We start from the raw sequence: 21,008 nt of genomic DNA, 5'->3' as shown, positions 1-21,008 counted from the left end.
CCTGAGCTTCAGCAGGGCTGAAAGTTTTGCCTGTCTTGTTTAGCGCTGTATCCTCAGTGCCTAGAACACCGCGTGAAAGGTAGAAGGTGCTCAGTAGACAAATACGGAATGAGTGGATGACAAAATGAACTCTAATCTAGAATGCAAAAACTCAAACTCCTACAACTACAACAAAATATAGACGAGCACGTTACCACAATGTGATTTAGAGGAAACACACATCGGTCTTGAATATGCTGGCTCCTCTATATCAGAGTGCCTAGAAGACACACCGGTTTCCAGCGTGCCCATTGCTCTCTGGGCGCCCTCCTCCTGCAGATCTGTGCAGGTCCCTCATCCCAGGCAGCTGGCTTTAGGATTGCCCTGATCCATGAACTGAGTAGGGGGGTTCAGATTGTCCTACCCCATCCACAGTGTTCCCCAACCCCTAATTACCTGAGCCAAGAATTAAGGCCCTGCCTGTGTCTCATTTCACTTAATTCTTGCCCTCAATTCCTATCTTCCTCCCCTTTGGGGGGCTGTCCCTGCAGAGGTTTAGGAAAGAGATTCAGAGTTGAAAAGGCACCTCTCCCCATTGTCAGGGCGGAGAGCGCAGAACTGCTCAGCCTAAGACAATCCACAGAAAATGAGGACAAAGGAGATATAGAGGCAAGATGGGCAGGGGGTCAGCTGAAAATAGTAAGGGGTCAGAAAATCAGGAGATTCTCAGGGCCAAGGGTCAAGGACACTAGAGGGAGCGTGACTTTCTATTCTCTCCAACACCAAGACCTTTCTCTTAAAGCAATGAGTTTAACTTTTCAAGTGATCACAGTAACCTCTTTTAAATCCCAACAAAGTAAATACACAATGAAAGAGTTAAAAGATATCTTGAGGAACTTTATCAATAAGTATAAACAGTCATTAGGGTGATTCATAGATACATCAGGTAGGTAGTTCTTTCTTAGGGGCTACTTTTATAGATTTATTAGCCTACTAAGCCTAATGTGATAAAACTACGTAGAGCTATACACACACATTGAAAAAATGCCCAATTCCTGGTTTTGGTAGTTTACTGTAATTATGTATGATGCAACCATTAGGAGAAACTAGGTGAAGGGTATACTTCCTGTGTGCTACCTCCTATGAATCTATAATTATTTCAAAGTAAAAAGTTAAAATAAACAAAGCCTTGACCAACTGGAGGATTCTGTTAAATGACATCTTGTTTAAAAGTGAGGATGCTTCACAAAGAAACATTTTTGAATCCCCTTTTATAGCTGAAAACCATCTAAAAGTTCTAATATAATTTCAATGAATTAGGCACTAAAAAGGAAGCATGTATTGGGCATCATTTAGCATAATATCAGGAAGTACAAAGCAAACACAGACCAACGGTCTAAAGTGAGGTTGAATAGAGAGGTAGGGTTGATTAACTGAGGCTAGAGCTTCTGTCTTAAGAAAGTAGTGAACAAAACTGAATTGCCAACCTCTGGTGCTAGCCAAGATGGATTAAGGTACTATGGCTGATCCTTCCCTCACTGATAAAAACTAAAAACTCGGGACCAAAGGAAAAAAGCAACTACCCGAGGATTCCAAAGACTAAGCAAAACCGGCAGATTGGGGAAAGGAATAAAAACCTGAAGTGGGGCTGCCCTGGTAACATAGTGGTTAAGTCCTCATGGTCTGCTTCGGCGGCCCAGGGTTCGTGAGTTCAGATCCCAGGCATGGACCTACAAACCACTCATCAAGCCATGCTGTGGCAGTGTCCCACATACAAAATAGAGGAAGACTGGCACAGACGTTAGCTCAGCAACAATCTTCCTCAAGCAAAAAGAGGAAGATTGGCAACAGATGTTAGCTCAGGGCCAATCTTCCTCACGAAAAAAACAAAACAAAACCTGAAGACACCAGTCATACAAGAGCGAATTTCTCATTTTTGTTTTTATCATTCTAATTTCTCTCCCAGACTTGCACGGAGGGCAAGCACCCAGTGCAGCTGCAGCACAGGCAACAAAAGCGCCTGAGACACACTCTGTGGTTCTGGCCAAAGAAATCAAGAAGAGTGGTCTCTGCAAACCAAAGAGTGAGGGGGTATCTCAGAGAAAAAGAGAGCTGGAGAAGCAAATTGTCTAACGTTGCATGTAAGTCCACACAAGTCCCAGGCGCATCCCTCAGATGCACATGCCAGGGACTGACCCAAAGCAAGACACCAAAGGCTTTGAGAACTGAATTATGATAGAAACCACAGCTCGCCTCCCAGTCTAACTCCCACATGCCACAGGTGTGGGATAATCCCAAAGCAGCGTAGCAAAGGTTTTGAAACTGAATTGACATTCGAGCCACCACCTTCCAAAGGCAAGACGGATCTTGCAATCTGAACCTAGCCAGGGTGATTGTCTGCTAAAACAACAAAAAAGAAAAACCAACACTCTCCAGATATGTGTGGATTTTTTTTTTTTTTTGGAGGAAGATTAGCCCTGAGCTAACTGCTGCCAATCCTCCTCTTTTTGCTGAGGAAGACTGGCCCTGAGCTAACATCCATGCTCATCTTCCTCTACTTTATATGTGGGATGCTTACCACAGCACGGCTTGCCAAGCAGTGCCATGTCCGCACCCGGGATCCGAAGTGGCGAACCCCGGGCCACCAAAGCGGAACGTGCGCACTTAACCGTTGTGCCACAGGGCCAGCCCCTCTCCAGATGTTTTTAACAGAACCTACAGTCTCCCAACATAATATTCAAAATGCCCACGATGCAGTCCAAAGAACCAGAAAAATCTAACCAAGGTAAAAGATAATCAACAGGTGCCAACCCCAAGGTGACCCAGATGTTGCAACTATCAAGTAAAAACTTTTAAAGTGATAAATGAAAGACTGAACTGTTGCAATGTCTATGCAAGATCACTGGGAACATCAATCGTTATACATGAGCAGAGAACTAGAACACAAATAAAAAAGGAAGGTAAAACTTAAATGTTTCAAAATATAACATGTAAGTTGCATGTTTTAATCACACTGATGTTATGTTTTTTCAGTACTGCATGAGAAGACATTCCAGTTAACAGAAAGCCACCCCATGGTCAAGGTCTCTGAGCAGAGAACAAAGAAAAATACTCCTGTAACTTCAGGTTGGTCAAAGGGAAAAGAGGAGAGAAATAAGCAGATACAAAGGGAACTAGAAACAACCTCATCACCTTGAGGACTAAGAAGGTTATAATAATATGGTTTAGGACGTCTAACTCCCTAGATGAGACCAGAAGTTCAAGCAGTTCTCCAATAGACAGCAGAATGCCCCACCCTTTAGCTGAAGAACAGAAAAGCTCCACCTGACCAGAGCCCAGCCTTGTGGGTCAGCCTGCCAGGACGTGCCCTGTTCACAAGTAGATAATCAAAAAGATAATTCCACTATTAGCATCAAACATCTCTGAAGCAAAACTCTTATTCTCAGCAAATAAAAAACCTGCATCTGAGATGCACATCCAGGATACTGGCTTTGAGGAAATTAAAATTTTCTTGAAGAATATTAGTAATATTTCACCTTCACACACAACACACACACATACACACAGATGATAGACTCGTGTAAATATTTTAAAAGTAACTATTCTGGATAGAGCAATTACAGGTGATTTTAATTTTCAAAACTATACTTCTTTTTTTTTTGTATTTTCTCAAGTTTCTACATTAAGCCTGTAATTCATTTTAAGGAAAGAAAATAAATACAACATGTGAACATGTTTTCAGTCCCTGGGTTTTTGGGTAATTGAAGAGAGTGAGGATGTGGGCACTATGCTAACAGCTACAACAGAGCAGCACCAAACCCAAACTTGAAACAGACAGCTTGCGAAAATTACCTAAGATAAAGCAAATACCCTCTGTCTTGGATTTCATCACCCCTTCTCTCCATTCCAACGGCACTTTGCTTGACCTCCTCACACTGTGTCTCTGGCATGGTTATTTGTACATGGACACACTTGTCTTACTTCGTATGTAGCCTCTTCCCATTGTATTATAATCTCCCAATGGCAGGGACCACCCCTTACTCATCATTGTGTTGGTCACCTGAGTATACTAAAGTTTTAGCACAGCTCTTCTCAATGGGAAAGCTCATCATTCAGATTGCCTTATAACAAGGGTACTTCAAATATAGAAAACATTAGAGCCATTCGTGGGCCCGAGACGACCCAATTCATATTATACTCAAGTCAAAAGTTAACGATTAAAGCAAAGTTTCTCTGCCATTGGTCAGGACATTGTGAAATCCAAGCATAAGGCATTTAATGATGTGTATTAATTATAATTATTAATAATATAATTTTTCACTCCCCTGAGTTATTTAAAAACTTATTAAAATAAACGTAATGATTACCGTGCTATGACTTGAAAACAGACCTCCAAAATTGCAAGAGAGAGGATGAAATGTATTTATTTCAAAGTTAAATTTGAAGCGAAAATCACAAGACAACAGATTGCAAATTTAAAATTAGATTCTAGTGGGAGGTCTTGGTTGCAAGCCTGTTTTTCCCCTCCTGGAGGCTGAGCCTGAAGACGGGCGGGGGAAAGAGCTAAGATTAAACTGAGACAAAGTTTTGAAAGTTTTTTCTAAATCTTTACAAACCCATGAAAAGCCTTTTGCCAAGTCACACACAAATACCCCTAACACAAGAGACTAAACAGGAAAGTTTTGCAACAAATAAAAGATGATCTTCGATTTTGAAAGATTATTATTTTGACTGTATTTATTTTTCTTTTTAAAGATTATCCAAACCAGAAACAAAATATATCATTGTTTTGAAGTAAGATATTGAAGCAAGGTTTGCCTTTTTCAAACATAATCCAATATAAAGATGGTGAAGCTCAGGGATAAATTTAAAAGACCGTGAGGGCAATTCACAGGGGCAGAAAAGATTTCATAGGTACGGTTTTCTCTTTTTCTTAAGTTTTAATGCTAATGCTTTTGAATTGTTATATGGGTGTAACCTTAATCTAAAGAAATGGTTCCAAATTCTTTTTCCCATGAACTACATACAACAGAGCAATTCTAATTATGCTAAAACATATCTATCCCATCGTTAATTCACGCAGACGAATATACACACAGAAACCTACCTTACAAGGCAACAGTGGTTCCCAGCCCAACTTGCCGCAGGAGCACTGTGGCATTTAGATATTGAAACTGGAAATGGTGTCAGGATGAACAGTGACAGGGGCTGGGAAATGGAATCAGCACCTGCCCCTCGGGGTGGCCATCACAGTCTCATCTGAATCTATGATAGTGTGCCAAAAACCTGGAGAGGACAGAAAAAGAGAAAGGAAATGATCAGCCAGAACACAGGAAAGAGGGCTTTTCTATCAAGCTCATTTTCATCAATTCTTCAACATCAACTTTGTGTGAAAAGCCACACCCCAAATCAAACAACCCAACATTTAGCTACAGGTATAAAAGGCCACACATAATCAGGTAAATAAATAAATACAAGCTCCTTTCACAGTTATGGTCATAAACAGCCCTACAAATTAAGTTATTTTATCATTTTTAACATATTGCAAGAGATGAAGGTATTGGAAAACAGAAACAGGTTACTAGCAAGTGATTTCCATGGTTCCCTCTCAATCTTCAAAAGGTCTCAACAGAGATAAACGAAAGAAAACAAGGGAGTCCCCATTATTGTCACAGTGGATCTATATTTATAGCAAAAGTTGAAGAAATGCTGCAAGACAGTAAAACAAAAGACCAAATTTAAATACATAGATCTTTTCATTGTATACCTATTTTCTTAAGCCGCCAAACATCAAATTCAGAGGAAACTCATGAAGAATGGGCACAGGAAAGAAATTTAGGTAAAATATCCAAACTGTTATTTAATACAGAAAATAAACTGACAAGGAAAGCTCCACAAACAAGCAGTATTAATGGTCCCCCCCCCTCTCTTTTTTTAAAGACTGCTTTCTGAGGTGAGATTGCAAATACTAAAAAGGGAAAAAGACCTGCGGGTTCCTTGGGGTGGCTGCAGCTTATTTCTCTTGTCGTGGATATTCCTCTGTGGGGCTGCCCACAGCTGCCACCATTGCTGGTGGTTTCAACAAGGTGGGAACCTAAGATGACACTTTGAGCTGGAACACGGAGAAAATTGTCTATTTCGTGGAAGGCATTCACACAGAGGCAGTAAATAAATACATACAGACATCCACAAAGAACAGAACGATAAACAAAGTTACGGTTCTTCCTTATCTTGGAAAACGTGGTATTTAACGGAGAAGTTCGTGACTCACGCTTGCGGGGAAAGGAGCATGAGTTTTCAGCAATACCCCATTATTACCCCACAATATGTGCCCTTTCTATAATTCCCCCATTTCCATCCTGTTCGCTCTCCTTTCCTAGGCATCCTCCTTAAGCTGCTCTCTGCGAATTTTCCAATTTTCAAAGCAGTTCCTGAATTGCTTAGGAACTGGCAGAAATTAATAAGCAACAGCCCATTTATATTGAAATGGACTTATTACGGTGCCAGCTGCCAATAATTTGCAAGGCTGGATTCTCGCTGGCAAACCAGGCCTGCAGGCGGCTGTCCTTCCACCTGCACAATGGAGGCTGATAATGCATTTTTTTATACTTTAAAAAAAGGTACATATTCTATTTATCAAACAATTTTTCTCGATCTGTGTTCCTCTAATTCTTGAGCAGAAAAACTCTATGGAGAAGGAGGTGAAAGTTATAGGGCCTTATTTATAAAACATGCAGAAAAACAAAACTGAACCTATTTGGTATAATTCTTTTCTGATTTTGGCAGAAAAAAATTTTTACCTGTGACCCTGGCTGTGGGAACTAGCTCATGAAATGGACTAATGAAGAGCCCCAGATTTGCTCTTTTGCAAGTGGCAGATATGCAAAGGCTGCAATGTGCCAAGTACTCATTTTGCCTGTAGCAGGTTAACTCCACCGCAGTCTTGTGATTGTATGCCACCGAAACTCAAGAACTACCAGTACTCAGGTCTTCTTCAAGAGCTGCCAAGAATCCATTTCAACAGGAGGCAGCTATGTACCAGGGTTGGCAATTCTAGCCCAGAGTCCTACTGCAGCATCAAGTCAAATCTCAGCTTTAACCACTGACTTGCAGAGATCGGAAGCAAGCTCTACTTATCAGTTCACCCCTCTACAAATGGGGATAAGAACACTACCTAAACTACTGGATCACTGAGCAATAAGTGAGATCATCTATGTTACACGATTAGCTTAACGTCTACCCCATGGTCTACTGTGGACCATTACTTCCATTATTATTGAACATGTGGAGACCATAAGTAGTATGCTACCAAAGGGTGACAATTATGGGGATTTCCTCAAAACATGGTATCTAACCCATTGAAAGTAGGTTTTTGTTATAAATCGGATGAAACCAGTCACCTTAACTCTAATGTGGGACAATAAGGGGAATTAATTACCCCAGCTGGAAGACATGATCTACTCAATCTGCCACAGCTCACGCACACACACAAACCACGCTGACGAAATCTGGCAGTACCGGTTGGCCAGGTTACATTACACTGAGATGACCCCCAGTGAAGTAAACGCTGAGTGTATCAAGTTTTTCAACCTCATTCTGATTCATCCTCAACTCATATAGTCAACTTCTGCGTCATGTGTCAAACAACCAGTTTTCACAAGGAAGTGTGTATGCTGGAGGCGGGGTAGGAATTACCAAAACTAATCTCAGGCTTCAAATATCTGCAAAAATAGACAGGGCTGAGAAGTCCCATCGCTCCAATCCTACAGTCAGATGTAAGATGAAAACAGGAAAACTGTCAGAAATATTGTCTCCATGGCAGTTAATCCATGGCTTTTGCTTAAAAAGTCTGCCAGATCACAACTTTCTTTTTCACATTCTAAAAACACTCATAGGGTGCATCCTTCATTTTTAAGTCCTTGCAAGTTCCAGGAATCAATGTACATAGAGAAAGCGTATTGTACTTGCCTTCAAAATATCCAAGTTCCTATACCAGGTTCTATGACTTACTAACTTACATGATCTTGGGCAAGTAAATGGCCTATTCTGAAACTCAACAAGAAAAATAAGAATGTAAAATTATCTACCTTACTTAACACCTATCTGAAAAGGTTGTTAGAAGACAGAAATTAAAGAGACAACATGAAACACTATAAACTATTAAACGCTATGTAAGTATCTTAACTCTTATTCTGTTCATCATGATTTACTGCACAAAAATATTCCATATTAGCAAACTAAGAAATTAGGAAGTTTTCCCTTACCCCAAACCTTGGAGGGGCTTGGGGGAGGTCTTGGATCAATATCCTGAACAAGTCAGAATCCTAAATAATATATTGTATATTCATACTTAGTCCAAAATCAATATTGGATGGATGGACGGATGGATGGATGATCTGGGGCACTGGAAAATTTTAAATGTTTCAGAAATTAAGATTAAAGAAACCTCATCAGTCATTTTCTTATTTTTTTAACCATCATTTTATTCAACAAAGGACTCGAGAGTGACTTCCAAAGATACATGATCTAAACTAGAATAGAAGAAATTATTAATGGAAAAATAAAAGAGAACCAAAGTTAAGACAAAGTGAAGGGGGGAGAATAAAGGTAACAATGTGTACCCTATCGAGGTACCCAGGGGGTTCAGTTTAACAGTAAGCTTTGTAACAACCAACTCAAATAGGGAAAACACGGCAGTTGTAAAATTCACAACGTCCTCATCAATTGCTCAGAAGGACAAACGTTCTTGGTCCTAAGATTAGACCAGAATTTCCACTGATGGTCCTTTGAGCCCACTGTGATACGATGAACAATGTTTTGGACCACACCCTTCCACATGGGCTCAGTGACAAATTTCATATGGATGTTTCTTCTCTTGATAATTGACATAAAATAAATCACACTTCAGCAACAGGCGTTTTGAGGAAATAGGATATTGCTAAAGAGTAAAGAGGCTGCCTACCTTCCAGGAAATTCTCCTTGAAGACTGTTTGCTCTCCAGTGTTAGATCATGGCCGAGGGGCGGTAAGCTTGAGATGGGGCTCTCTGGCTCATGCCCAAGTGTAGCTGGGTCATGCTACCAGAGGACCACACTCATCGGGCATAAAGGGAGGGTTCCACTACAGGTGAGCTTGTCTGGCTCGTGTGAAAACTGAGACCGTGACAAGGACTCCTACACAAAGAAGAGGAGCAGCACCTTCCTTCTCAAGTGAACCACGTGACCGCTGAGGGGCCAGGACTCTCAGTGAAAACTTGATCCCTCAGCACAGACAAATGAGCTACGCTAGGGGCTCCAGATTCTTATCCATAAAGCGTGGATGACACAGTTTTAGCCCTACCCTGTTTTTAAGGCAGATAAAGAAAGACACCCAAAACAGACAAACAAAGTCTCTCAAAATTCCCATATCCAAAGACTGTACTAGTTTTGAGCAATGCTACTTCTTAGCATATCTAAATGTCCCCCAAGGTGACTAAGTGAGGAAACATATTCCTAGAATCAATATTTTTAAGCCAGCTATAAATTGGGAACCTTCTACTAAAATAATAACTTTAATTTTAGAACAGTGAATCTTTGGCAATACTTAACCAACGGGTTCAGCTGGGACAGACATTACCATATTTCTTAGGAGTAAAGTCAGTGCATTTCAAAGCGAAGTAACATATTCTACCCCAGCTCAGGAAGATCTACCATTTATGGAATCTTACTATCTGGCTGGCATTGTGTTAGTGGCTTTAGGCCAAAATACTCCTCTAAATTTCCTTGGGTTCTTGGTGTTTATTGTCTTGCAACTACACTTGGACACTGGGAACTGCCAAGGCATACCACTCCAACATTGCATCACTCACTACGCTCCCTCCCGGCTCCATCGGAGGGAGTTTGGAAATCTCCAGTCCCAAAAGGCTGCATTACACAGCTGGCTGTCAAATCTTCCTACTAGCCCCACAGCTTGGCCCTAACCAGGGCTCAAATGAGGCCCCAGCTTACTGAACTGGATTCAATAGCTTTTTCAGGACAGACGGCGAGAATCACGTATTTTCTCAAAAATGCAAGCCCTAAGAAGACATGAAGCTACTGAACCCTTGACAATTTCCACCCATCACCCCAAGAGGAGTGACCATGTGATGTGAGAGCTCAGCTCCAGGCTCCCTGCTCCCAAATTCTCAATTTCAAGTTTGAGACACATCAAAAAAAGCACATTCATGTCACTGAAAGAGAAAATGGAACATGTGATCCCCAAAGAAAATGGAAATGCAACTGGTTGTGGCCAGCTTCTAACGATGCTGAAATCTATCCTCTGCTATTTCACCACATTGTGGCTTAACTCTCACCAGGTGTTGCTGGTGAGAACTAGGTTATCTAGGCACCCATAAGAGACAGTGGGAGAGAAGGGTACTCTGTTGAAAGTGCCTCCATACCCCCTGTGAAACATAACAGACTATAAAATCATAAAATGCATACCAAAATAATCTTCTCAAAAACATACTAATGCCTTAGTTTAGAAGAGATTTCGAAGTAAAATCCCTTTACCCAACAATGCCTTTTCCAAAATTGAGCCACGCAGGTCCTTCCCTTAGGCAGACCTGCCTCCCATCCCCACGTCAGCTGAGACGCCTCACCAGGCTAGGGAGAAGGCTCATCTCCCAAGACACCAGGGCAGAGTGGCTAGTGCGTTAGGACAGAGCACTGTCAAGGACTGAAGCTCTAGAAACGGGATTTGCTTCAGATTCTCTCTGGCTTTCTAAGCCTGAGGTTTAGCCTTGAGACAGAATGAAGAGCGGGGAGTCTCCATTCTAAAGGACATGGCCTTGTGTGAGCAGTGGAGACGAAGGCCACTCTCAGACTCGGATGAAGGGACTCTCTGACTTGGCAGCTGCTGCCTGCCTCCCCGCAAAGGGACCCTAAAATATCAAAGTGCAATTTGCAATTTCCATGATGGTCTCCAACCCCTCCCACCTGGCCTCTGCCTTCACCTGTTCTCTCACCGTGCAGCCAAGAGGGAAGTCTTTCAGCTCAAAATACAGACAGGATGTCAAGGGGTCCCGTTCCTTCATCAGGAAGCAGAGCGGGACGAGGTCATTTGGCAATTTCATTCTCGGCACCACTGTACAGGGCACGGTTCCCTGGCCCGGAGCTGCCTTTCCCACACAGAGTGGGAGAGCCACTCTCTGAATCAGAGAAGAGCGCCCTGGGGTGAGGCCACGCACCCAAGCAGCTGGTGTGGCAACTATGCCTGGTCAGCAACGAGGACTGGGACTGCCTGCGATGTCAAGGACAGAGAAAATGTCACAAGCCCCTCTGGAGAGGCTCCTGGGCTGGGGTGCACTTGATCTGCTTTGTCGGCCCTCACGCTCTGAGCCTAAAGGGCCCTTTAGAAAGAACCACTCCCCTCAGGGACCTGCTATTTCCTCCTTGGTTCTGTTCCTGTCACTGTGGTACTTGTGTCAGTGGAAGGCGTGTACAAGATGGCAAAAATTCTCTAAGAGGAAATGGCTAAAGAGAGATGTCAGTAGTCCAAATACTAAAGATGGAGAGGAAGGAAGAGAAGCTAGAAATACTAAGTTTGTACATGTGTGTGAATATTTGATTAGCATTAGCAACTTAACTTAATGACCGAAAGTCAACGAGCAGGTATGGTAGTTGGAAAACACAGCCGCCCAACACAAAAAGTGAAATGTAATGGGATCCTGTGTAACACCATTTGCTAAGGGGATATTATGAGCCTCAATCTTGACATGTGTTTAGGTGGTGACACAGGATTTTAATCAGACTAAGTAAAACATTTCAGCGCAGCAAAGAATCTTCCACTTTGAAGTCAAATAAAATGATCTTCAAAAAATTTTTAAAGAACTTCCTCCTAAGCATTTTCAAAGTGGGGGTGACTCTTTACCTGCAAGTCCTCGTCTTTGGAAAGAGAAGAGATGAAGGCTCGATCATGAAATAGAGTGACAGAACAGTGTCTCCCAGGCCTAGAGTCCCACTAAGTACCCACTCCCTGGGTACTTAGCCCACATTGCTCCTTGACTCTCTCCCCATTTTATTTTACGTATTTATTTATTTTTGCAGGGGTTTTTTTTGGTGAGGAAGATTGGCCCTGAGCTAACATCTGTTGCCAATCTTCCTCTTTTTTTTTTCTCCCCAAAGCCCCAGTACATAGTTGTATATCCTAGTTGTAAGTCCTTCTAGTTCTTCTATGTGGGACGCCGCCACAGCATGGCTTGACGAGCGGTGAATAGGTCCACACCCAGGATCTGAACGGGCGAACCCCGGGCCACCGAAGTGGAGTGTGCAAACTTAACCACTGTGCCAACGGGCCAGCCCCCTCCTCATCTTAAAATGAAAAATACCTTTAAAAATAACCTGAATTGTTTATTTGCAAATGAATTCTACTTGTTCTGCAGTTATACAATGAAGACCACAAGCTCTAAGAGGTAAGACATAATTCCTTATTCCATTGAGTCTGAGAAACACGTTTTTCACTTTGAACATCTCTGCAGTCAAATATATCTTACAATCACAATGGGGTAGTGTGGATTAATCGGCATCATTTTCTTTCTTTCTCAGTGGTACGTGAAACTGATGCATCTTACAACTGATAGCATCTATCTTATGAAACAGAGTATATAAAAATAGATTTTTAAATAGTTATATTTATGCCTATCCAAAAACTGCTCGGGAATTGTTTAGCTAAAGCAGAGTGTCTATGTAAGAATGTTTCTGATTGTTACCAACTCAGTTCAACTCAACCAACACTTATTGAGCACCTACTGTATGTTTGAGATGAGAAAATAGACCATTTCCTTATGAGGCCCACAATCTAAGAAAACGGTGGACACTTATCCACTCTGAGACGGGGCTGAAAAGGCTAAACTGGCATTATTAATGGTGACTGATGGGAAGAAACAGACGAATTCCGGGGCTGGCCCCGTGGCCAAGTGGTTAAGTTCGCGCGCTCCGCCGCAGGCGGCCCAGTGTTTCGTTGGTTCGAATCCTGGGCGCGGACATGGCACTGCTCATTAATCCACGCTGAGGCAGCACCCCACATGCCACAACTAGAAGGACCCACAACGAAGAATATATAACTATGTACCGGGGGGCTTTGGGGAGAAAAAGGAAAAATAAAATCTTTAAAAAAAATTTAAAAAAAAAAAAAAAAGAAACAGACGAATTCCGCCAGGAGAAGCTATCAGTTGAATCTGGTCCTGAAGGGTTCATAGGATTTGGCTTGGCTTATGAGGATGGGAGGAAATGAAGAGAGCTAGGAGGGAATTTGCTAAAAAAGGAGGCAGAAGATTGCAAAAAAAAAAAGAGCAAAGGCTCTGAGGAATGAAAGGAGCATTAGCCTAATGTTACAGAGAGGTAAGTACGTAGAAAAGAACTGGAGATGATGAGCCTAAAAAAATGGACTGGGGCTATGGATGCTATATAGGGGAACTGGGTATAACTGTGTGTAATGGAGTCTGTGACGGGATTTTATTAGGGGAGTTACATGACCCAACATGTTCTCCTCCCAACCCCGCAGCTCGCATGGAAGAGAAAGTGGAGTCTTGTTGCAACCAACCAATGAGGCACAGCCTGGAGGAGATAACGTGGCCTCATCCAGGACAATGAGAGCCTTCCAGTAAGAAGAAAGGCAGGTGGAGTCACCAGGACCCAGTGGCCACATACACACCTGTGAGAAATGAGGGAAGGAGAAAAAGAAGGAAGAGATGCCTCTCAAGTTTCTAGTTTGGTAACTGAAAAAAATGGAAGGTGATGATAACACCTTCCATTGTGAAGTCAAATGGAGCACCCAGTTCAAAAGGTTTATCCTTGAGAGGCCAGAAGTCACTTACAGTGATCCTACTGGAAATCTGGTGTCTATTCCACACAAGGCCTCAGCACAAAGAATGAGGGTTGGAATATACTAACACAGGAATAAAAGAAAGAAAGTTGAAAAAAGAGACCCTCCCAAACAGCTTAGTTCAGGAAGGATACCAAAATGGAGACACAAATAGTGGCTAATTCCATTGCATAATCAAAGACCTTAAAAAAAAACAACAAAAAAACACATCTCTAATAACCTGTGAGAGGCCAGAAGTTTAAAACATTCTATCAACTACGCCTTCTGTTGACTAAGCCAATACCTGTAATAATAACTGGATTAAAGTGCATCGATAATTTAGCACAAAAATAAAAGTACATGCCTCAGGTTTGGTGCCATGAAGTTAAAATGTAAGTCAGATTGGAGTTCTGGCTCCAAAACTCTCTAGGTCCACAGGACACCCGCTACGCTCCTTACACACATGTTGGGACTGGGTTTATAGTTTAAATAAGATATCGACTGCAAGGCTGATGTTCAAAGCTGTACAAATCATAGTGAAACGCATCTGGAATGCGTAAGTGAGTGCGCCTGAGCACCACTTCCAACAAACGCAGCGTTTCAGGACAATCACTTTACCTTTCTACAAGCGACTGGAATGAGAAGTTGAAAGCTGTGCAATACCACGCAGATCTCAGGTGATGTTCTGGTTATGTCCCTGACTGTGACAGTGAAGGCTGGGGCCACATGGCAATGGGGAGAGAGAGATGGCAGGAAAGACGTGGACTAACCATGGAGCCACGAGTAACTCAATCCAACCTGCTTGACCATCCATTCTCTTTAAAATTAAGAGAATGGTCTGGAAGTTTCTATGCTCCCTCTACTGGAAAAGAAGTCCATGTTTCTTTAACTTGCTTAAGTCAAACCCATGAGTACATTAATGAGAGCCGCCATGAGATTCTCTCTGCCGGGCATCCTTTTTCCAGTAAATACATGATTCAACGAAGGCAAAAAGTACCACTGAGCGGGGGCCCCAGAAATGCAAGATGGAACAACCAATTCTTACTTTAAACACTGCTGCAAGATCTTTTTGGCTACATAACGACCAACATTCATCCTAGCTGAATTACAAATTGGGAGGAAAATAAAAAGCACATGAATCAGTTGCACACTGGATTTTTGAAAGTAGAAGAAAAAAAAACAAACAAAGCACATACGCCCTTCCCTGAAGACATAAGAGGATAATCAGCCCCTTTTCAACATAAAGACAGTTTCCTGGGAACGTTTCTGAAACAACGATACATCAAAGTCCCCAGCAGAAAAACCGATACATAAAATCACAAAGCAAATCTGTTTCTTGTATGACAGCAACTAGCTTAAAAAAGCTTGACATTCACTGCCAAGTAATATCTATGAGACCACACACAAAGCAAGTGAATAAGACACCGGGCTTGCCTTCTAGGAATTAATGAGTACACTCCTGTCCAAGGCACTCGTGTGCAAAACATTTTATGGGCATCCCTATTCAATAAAATAGTTCTGAGCATGCCCACCCAAAACAGTATGAGGGTGTGTCATCACTTATTTAATTAATGTATAAATTACATACATGAGGTATTGTTCAAATAAATTATGCACATTTTCAATTTCTGGTATGTTTGAACTAAATAGAAATACACAGAAATTTACATGCACAAGAGAGAAAGAAATAGAAATTCTGAAACTTCCTTCCCACACCCTAATGAAATCATCTTGCACATCCATCTGACATTGAAGACCACTCCTCTGGGATGTAGAAAGCCAATCTGTAACTAAGAAAGAATAAGGAAAGACCGTCTGTGGCAAACTCATAGGAATGCCTCCTTCTCCAGCCACATGGCCCCTGCATGAACCAAACCACTGATGGTATATATTCCTTCTTCCTCCATCTGCTATCTGCATTCCACCTTGTCCTACCGAAGTCAGGCTCACTGTGTTTTCCAGGGACATGGTTGACAGGTGGGATCTGCAAGTTACAAGAGAACCAGCAGCCGAAAAAAGGTCACCAATGGTAAGAAAAAAAAAATTAAATTAAATTAAAAAAACTACCCCAATATGTGTTGCTAATGTTTGTTTTTTGAGCCTCAGTTTCCCCATCGGTAGAGTCTAAATTTTACCTGCATCTTGGCCTTATTATGAAGCAACATCACAGCAGTGTCAAAACCTCCCAGAATCTTCAGGAAGGTAACATAGCACCATTCAGGAGCCCAGGTCTGCAGACATGTGCTAAAACTTTAGGCGGCTCTGAAATTATCTCCTGATAGCACTAGCTCAGGAGGGGCCATTAAATTGTGTTTTTGCAATCAAGATAGTGACCAACATCCTTTCATCAGTAGTTAATAAAACAACGCCATATGTAGACAAAGAAAATGATACAAGAAGCAAGGACTCACTTTTTTGCAACCTCCTCATCTCCACCCACCACAAGGCAGTACAATGACTGGCCAAGATGCAATAAGCAAAAACAAGTTTCCAACCATAGCTGCAGTTTTCAGTGTGCGTAATCTCAGACACGGCCAGGATGAGCAGCCAAGAAATCTCAGTTATATAGTCTGGAAGAACCAAAGCTAACAACAGCATGCAAAGAAAAATTATTTAAAAATAATTTTGAACAACACTTTGGTCCTCATAGGCGGGAAGGAAGGGTTTCATGTTCTGGAAGAAATTCTCTCTCTCTCTGGCCAGCTTCCAATGCAGAAAGCCACTGGTGACAAAAGGAGCTCTCACTTCGGAGTTCGTAAGGCCATGGGCTCCCACCAGCCTCTGACTCTGCCGATCTGCCTCCCTCCAAAAAACGATTCCTTCCCTTGGATTCCATACCCTTGTACTTTTCAGATATGCCTCGCACCCCACTGCAGGTTCTGCCCACAGCCTTCTACCTAACTCTCCCTGTGGAGTACTCTTCTCTTCAGCAAACGTATTTACTTCCTTCCACTCTCTCATCTGCCTAAATTTAAGTCTTCAGCACAAATCCCTCTTTCTAACCTTCTTTTGGACACCTCCATGGGGCTAGCTCATTGATAGTTCAAACTTGACATACCATGTAGGGTCAAAATCTTCCACACTCATGATTCCTCCCAAAAGGTGGCATGATTGGTAAATGCAACATACATTTTGGACTCAGAAAGATCTAGCCTTCACCTGCCATTTAATGTCCCTGTAACCTTGAGCCAGTCACCTAATATCCCTATGGACCACCTTCTCCACCTGCAAAATAGGAAATCTGCTTTGCAGGTCTGTGCTGGAGATTAAGGGAGGCAATGCATGTGAAAACACGCTTCCTAGGTATTTAGTTGGCGTTTCATGAATGTTAACTTCTTTCTTTCCATCTTCGCCTTTTCTCCCTCCAATGTCTTCTATATCTATCCTGTCCCTTCTACTCCTATCCTTCTAATCCAGGTCTCTTTGCCTTTAATCTTCATCACTAATATCGCTCTCTTCTGCCCAAACCGCTCAATACATACATCACCACAAAACCAAACTAATGCACATTCAAGATGCACGAATTTTCCTTTGAGAATGCCACCACCTCAATCCCTGCTCTGCTAACTGACATACAAACAACCCCGGCATACCCAGTAGAGAGAAGAGCCATAAGAATAAAGGAGCATCTTTCTGAAAAGTCAGTTTTACTCAAATATTTACTCAGGAGGTTAGGGAGAGGGGTGGGGCAGGGGGAGCATAGATTGATAATAGAATAAAATTTTAAGTGTGCATGATTTTCTAAGACGAAATACCCATCTCGCCCCCCCCCCCAAATAAAATGGCACATGGAATGGTTAGAAGTTACCTCTCTTTTATGTTGGAATGTCTTATTGGAAAACTTTGCAAAGCTCTGGTCTTCCAAGATTTTCTTTACCACTTTTCTCCTCTGAATCCCCAGAGTTATCAGTTATTTGAATACTTGTCTTAATCCATCTCCTCTGGTAGGATCACAAGTTCCATGAGGGAAGAGATCATAACTTATGACTTTTTGACATGGTGTCCGATGGCACGTGCCCCCTGTATTAGTCAGGTTTATCCAGAGAAATAGAACCAATAGGATGTGAATGGATGGATGGATGGATGGATGAATGAATGGATGGATGGATGGAGGGATGGATGGATGGGTATATATTTTAAGGAATTCGCTCATGCAATGTAGGGGCTGACAAGTCCACAATGTGCAGGGGGCAGACCAACAGGCTGGAGACCCAAGGAAAAGATCATGCTGCTGTCTTGAGTCCAAAGGCATCTGAAGGCAGGATTCTTTCCTTCTAGAGGGCCTCAGTCTTTACTCTTTAAAGGTCTTCAAGGATTAGATGAGGCCCATCCACATTATGGAGATAATCTGCTTTACCCAATGTCATTGAGTTAAACGCTAATCACATCTAAAAAAATATCCCACAACAACATCTAGACTGGTGTTTGATCAAACAACTGAGCACCATAGCCTAGCCAAGTTAACACACACAATTAACCTTCAAATGCCCCAACAGACTTTTTCTCCAGTACCCACTAATGGCATCAATATCAGCCAAAGGAGCAAAAAGAATAAAACTTATTCCTCCAAACAATGTTTACAACAGACTATCCAACAGGTGCTTTTGACTGACGACCAGCCCACAAGGCCGCCTGATCTGAGCTCTGAAAGACGCTCTACTTGGGGTGTTCCTGGCAGGCCCCAGGCTCCAGGGCAAGACGGGGTCACTGAGGACAGTGGCCTGACTTCCATGATGTCATCGTTGCCATCTATCACTAGATAATTGCATCTCTCCAAGCTTATGTCTCCTGGTAGCCAACATCATCATGAGTTACGGCTCTATTCGATTTCAATATGGGAAACAGTACCAAAACATATTTGCAGATTGAAAAACAAATACACTGGTCCCCACCCTTAACCTCCCCCCACCCGCCATACACATACACAAATTATGGAGGTCCTGGGTACATAAGCTTCCCTGTGGCAACATTTCTGTTCTAACCTTGGATCTGAAATTACCACCCTCTCCTACCTCTGAGCCAACACTTCAAGCACACAGCAGGGACGGGGTGGGGGGGTGTCCCCAGCAAGTCTTCCATTCCAATGCAGCTGGGCTTGAAGTTGAGTTTGAAGGCCCAGTGATAGGGAGGAGGGTCAGAATGATTGTTCAACAGCCTCCTACACCCTGCTTATGACTAATGCATCACACTGGGAAAGCAATTCCTCCCAGCTAGTTGGAACTGACGAGTCCACATTTAAACCAAACCAACCCTCGGATGGCTCAGGAGTCACTACAGCCCTCCCAAGCCCTAACTGTGCCCCTTTCTGAAAATATCCACCTTGAGAGAAAACAAGCTGAGAGATTTGGCTTAGGAGTCCTAATTCGGCTTCTCCATAGGGCAAGGAGCTTGAATTTTCAAAGACCAAACCAAAGAACACCCACAGTGGGTAGGCAATGAGTACGCCTCTTTGAGCACCTCGTGAACTTGGGGTAAATCACTTAATTTCTCTATGGCTTCAGATTCCTTCTCAGTAAAATGCAGCACCTAGTAGGTGCTTTCAAAATGTTAGGCTTCACAGAAAAGGGGGCTGTTATTAGGGAAAAAAGCTACTGTGTACACAATCAACGTGGGGATTTGTTTTTCCAGCGGTGATTTTCCATTCAAAATAGCAACCATGCAAAGAAGGAGGGGATTAATCAAGTGTATTCACTAAATAGAGCTCAATGATCAAAATAACATCAGCCTTCTGGTTCCGCCGATGCCTCACTCGCACAAGCACAGGGAAGCGGGGACTGCGTGTGGACTGAACTAATGTTGGCACCAGGGCGCCAGCTCCAGAGCCACCTGTTTTGTTCTGTTTCTCTCACTCCGTCCGCACACTCACAGGAACAAGCTGCCATCTGTGCTGTACCAGCTCAGCTCGGTTTTCCATCAAGGTAAATAAGATTCTGACGTTGTTTTTCACCTAAAAGAAAATTCCTTCAATGATTGCTTCCAGATCTCAATCTCAACTCAGCTCAACCCAATTCAATGTCAACGTGTGCTCAGCACCTTCTCTGTGGATGGCTCAGTTCAAGATTCCACGGGGATGCTAAGATGGGGAAGGCCAAAGGCTCCTGAAAGGGTCTTAAGAATCTTTCATTGAGGGGGACAAGAGACACGAGACAAGGACTGAAAAAATGCAGTATGAGACCTAAGAGCTAGGTGCCTATGATGAGCCTGGATTGCAATGAAGAATGAGGGGTGTGAGCTAATGCAATTCTTTATGCTAAGACTATGCTCAAACAGCTAATACACTTTACAATGAAATGCCTGCTCCCAACAGGGCAAAGGTAAAAAAAATTTAGATTATGAGAATATACACAATCGGACAAGACGCAGTTTGACTAGGATTCTTTTAAGCTGCACGTTATGATTATCCTGGGAAAAAAAAGACTATGATAATTTTGGTATCTTATTTAATCTATAATCAGAATACTGCTGAAATCCTTAGAAAAGGAAACATTTCTAATTATGGGGGCTAATGGGTATTTAGAAACAATTTTACTTTAAAATCATGGTATGGAAGAGAATTCTCATTGAAAAAAGAACCACATTCAAAAAGCTTTATTTAAATAAACAGATCATTTAAAATTTTAGGCTATTTAATTTTGAAATAGATAATTTTCACCCTAAAACTTACAGAGGATTTCCCCAAAGAGCCCCATATCAAGAGCTACCATTTTTAGATAGGTAAAAATGACGAAATATGAAATTTTAAAATCCTGCTTGTGCAAAAATCACCTATATGATAAAGAGACAATACTTAGGTGTTGAAACTCATGTCTCTTCTATTTCAAACACTAGTTTAGGAAGAAACAAAACATTTCTCCTTGTCAGCGAGAGCCCTAGGTCACTTTAGTTCTAATTAGAGGATGGACCTGATTCTTGATCAGCTCTTCTTAAAGCCACATCCTCAGTAGCAACCTCTCCCAACATCATGGGTCCTGCCCATTCAGGGCTATTCTAGAGGAAGACTCCAAGAAGACATGCACCCATTCCTCTTTGTCCTATGTGTTAAAAGAATGGCGCTGGAGGTGAGTGAATTAAGAAAATTAATAAAATAAAATAAAAATTGCACATCAAAACAATTAGAGGATATACTTGAAGATATTATGCTAAGCGAAATAAGCCAGACACAAAAGGACAAATATTGTATGCTTCCACTTATATGAAGTATCTAGTGAG

General features: G+C 42.1%; 1 protein-coding gene across 5 annotated transcripts in view; it reads right to left on the bottom strand.

Annotated features, from left to right (window-relative positions):
* The window catches only part of LOC124234372 (rho guanine nucleotide exchange factor TIAM1), a 277,654-nt gene that overhangs the window by 132,971 nt on the left and 123,675 nt on the right, over positions 1-21,008 (bottom strand). For 4 of the 5 annotated variants that reach the window (XM_046651731.1, XM_046651729.1, XM_046651733.1 and 1 more), the window contains one exon: positions 5,087-5,265. The gene's annotated coding sequence lies outside the window, so the exon portion shown is untranslated. Of the gene's footprint in view, positions 1-5,086; positions 5,266-8,941; positions 9,091-21,008 lie in introns of those variants that run through there. The other variant, XM_046651732.1, reaches the window with a different exon arrangement.

This window comes from Equus quagga, unplaced genomic scaffold, assembly GCF_021613505.1.
Source record: "Equus quagga isolate Etosha38 unplaced genomic scaffold, UCLA_HA_Equagga_1.0 73442_RagTag, whole genome shotgun sequence".
NCBI lineage: Eukaryota > Metazoa > Chordata > Mammalia > Perissodactyla > Equidae > Equus > Equus quagga.
The sequence above is the reverse complement of the archived record's forward strand: the minus strand, read 5'-3'. Positions and strand labels throughout refer to the sequence as shown.